This window comes from Neophocaena asiaeorientalis, unplaced genomic scaffold (assembly GCF_003031525.2).
Source record: "Neophocaena asiaeorientalis asiaeorientalis breed wild unplaced genomic scaffold, Neophocaena_asiaeorientalis_V1.1 C49179029, whole genome shotgun sequence".
NCBI lineage: Eukaryota > Metazoa > Chordata > Mammalia > Artiodactyla > Phocoenidae > Neophocaena > Neophocaena asiaeorientalis.
In genome coordinates this window covers 1,500-4,623 of record NW_020185240.1, presented here as the reverse complement: position 1 = coordinate 4,623, position 3,124 = coordinate 1,500, and the positions used below count along the sequence as shown (strand labels likewise).

The 3,124-nt window shown below is 33.8% G+C and overlaps 1 long non-coding RNA gene and 1 pseudogene across 1 annotated transcript; both read left to right on the top strand.

Annotated features, from left to right (window-relative positions):
- The first annotated feature begins 302 nt into the window (after nt 1-302).
- Nucleotides 303-2,616, top strand: LOC112392085 (uncharacterized). Its single transcript, XR_003001625.1, has 4 exons — nt 303-386; nt 1,612-1,678; nt 2,322-2,437; nt 2,553-2,616. It is a non-coding gene; the product is annotated as an uncharacterized LOC112392085 (long non-coding RNA).
- LOC112392086 (uncharacterized) lies at nt 1,206-1,332 on the top strand (annotated as a pseudogene).
- Nucleotides 2,617-3,124: the final 508 nt, after the last annotated feature.

Here is a 3,124-nt window from a genome sequence, read left to right as displayed (position 1 = left end):
ATCAACTTTTTATGAATTAACCTCATTTTCCCGAAGTGCCAAAGAAATGAAACATTACTTAACATATAAAGTAAATGGTAATGAATATCTTAAATCTGTCCTCTTAGGCAACTAAAATAATTTTTTTTAACTAGTACATATCAAAGTTATTTCTGAAAAAATCATACTCATAGTGTTACTTTTCAGTTTATCTATACAGTTAGAACATAGACAGAAGAAAACTTAATTTGAGTTAGAGTTCCATGAAAAAGAACTATACCTACGTAGATGCTAATTTCACTTTTATTTTCATTTCAGGTTGAAGTGGTGCATGATTGTCAGGAGAAGAGAAGTTCTGCTCAGTCCTCCAGTTTGGGCAATGACAATAGCCTGGATATTTTAAAGAAGTATCTTTTATTTATTAACATACACCCATATATACATCTACCAGTAGGAGGCTCTGATTCAGTGTTCAAGGCAAATGTGCTTAGAATTTTGAGTTCACAGAATGGGGTTCTACTGGATGTGATGAAAAGTACACTAGAGAAGGTGTCAGAAGTCCTGGATTTAGGCCTGGCCAACCTATATTCTGTTTATGTGACTTGAAAATTAACCAGATCTTTTCAGAATCTTGGTCTCCTCTTTTATGAAAGAGGTGAGAGTGAATGGGTCAGTGTTTCAGAAACTACAAAGGATTATGTAGATATACAATGTGGTTTTATAGGTGCTAATAAAAATCATTGTTTTGTTCACTTTTATATTATTATGTTAGTATTCCACACATATGAATATTCACATTTTAAACTTTATATCACAGACTTTTGAGTAAGTAACCAGTAGTTTGGAGCAAGTTATGTATATAGTCAAAGATTGTTAAATGTTAATTCTTAAAAGTGTAAAAATTTAAAAGAAGCCAAGGATAGAAGTTAAATTAAATGGGTAACTTATATTGGGGAGTGAGGAAATAAATTTTAAATATGATGTCAATTAGAAATCACATTGGAAGGAAAATGTATTTTATTTTAAAAAGACAGTAAAAAAATTACTACAGAAACTTAAGTATGATCTATATTTGAGAAAACCAGTATAATCATGTCTTGGAAAATTTCAGAACATTACTGGGAAAAAAAGGAAAAATTGTGCCTAAAATGCTAATATTATTTTTTTCTGAGCGAGAGAGAGGGAACTATAGCACAGAAACTGTGCTGTTCAGAAAAGTATTCCCAGCTTTTGCGAAGTGGCAGTATCATAGCCAATGAGGTTTATTCGAGGCGCGATTATTGCTAATTGAAAAAAGTATTCCCCAGACTTTTAGGAATAGATTTTGTGAATTTTTAGTAAATGATTCTTAAGCTTAGTGAGTTAGAAATAAGATGGGGTTTTTTTCTCTTTAAAAATAACTCCTGAGCCCCACTCCTCTTTTTTAAAAAAAATCTTTAAGAGTCTTGTGCGTAGTACTTACTCTAGAAACCATAGAATTAATTTTATGTTTTGATGATAAAACCAAACCATTGGTAGCTCCCCTGCATTATTAATTTTCATCTTTGACAATTTATAATGATAATAAGTGAAATGTTGCAATACAATTCTAAAGCCATAAAGTAACTGACGGATGTGGTCCTTTCATTTTAGCCACGTCCTAAATGAGCTGGTACAGACAGAGAAGGTGTACGTTCGGGAACTATTTGCTGTTTTGTTGGTAAGTGACTCAGATCGTATTTTCCTGTCTTTTAGGAAGTGCTTCGGGCAGACTTCTCTTTTTGGCTCCTTCCTTGATTGTTAAATGTGCATATTCAGGTTCTCCCTCAGCAGTGAGAATTGTGGGTTCAGAATTTGTTACAGAACAGATAAGCTGTTCCCTTAGGAATACAGCAGATTGTTATCATTGTTCCCAGGGTGCTCTTTAGAGATTGTGATGTAAAGCATTAAGTATGGGAGAAAAACATTCTCTTGATACAAATGTCATAATATTAATTTGGTCTGAAAAAAACTAAACAATTATTGCCTGTTTAAGGAGAAGTTAATGACCTGTAATATCATTTTTCATACCTGGTTTCTATTTTGTCTCTATTTTGTCTTCCTATAAGCTACCCTGAAGGCCAAAGAGCTGTCACTTTATTCTACCCATTGAGTAGAAAACCTTGACTTCCTTGTTCTAATATCTAAAATAATAATAATAATAATAGTGGATAACTTTGGGAACTAGAAAATTTGAATGTTAAAATTTAAACAACTGTACCCATTAATCCCATATATGTTCTGCTGTACCTATATCTTTGGTGGCCCAATCAAATGTTGATGTAAATATTTTTTAAATGAATAAATGTATTTATTTTGGGTAGGGCTATAGAGAGGAGATGGATAATCCAGAGATGTTTGACCTTATACCACCTCTCCTGAGAAATAAAAAGGATGTTCTCTTTGGAAATATGGCAGAAATATATGAATTCCATAGCAAGTATGTAATTGCTGAATTGAATTTTCTTTTTCGTGATTTTTATTTAAAAGGTTATTGGTCAATTTAGCATATTTCACACAAAATCATATCATTTTTTTCTTTGAAATTTTTACAGCATTTTCATGAGCAGTCTGGAAGATTGCGTTGTTGCTCCAGAAAGAGTGGGACCTTGTTTCCTGGAAAGGGTTAGTTCAATGATTATTTCAAAATAGATAAATATAGGCCACCAAAAGAGCAGGTCATTTTACAGATTTAGAGACAAGGTAGGCATTATTTTTTATGTCTTTATGTTTTTGGAGGAAACACATCACTCCAGCAAGTATTTGAGGCTAAACCAAGTTTTGTTACAGGAATGGGGTATTCGAACGTGCAAATGGCCATTGTATTCTGTGCTATCAAATGCTACAATGGCTCAGCTTGTGTCCACTGACCCCTGGGTGATCCCAGGAGTCCAAGGACCATCCTGGCTGTGAAGATGGGAGGTTTGGGATCATCTCAGCGCAACCATTCTTGGCGTGGTTAATTTTTAGCCTAAGAGATGCCTTGATATTCCCCTCTAATACATGTGAAGTCTTTGAATCAAATGGAGTCTGGCTTTCAGACACCAAGGCATCTATCACAGGAACTTTGCAAAATGGGGAGCTGTGTGTTCCTTTTATTCTACAAGATCATTCAGGGAGGCTCATT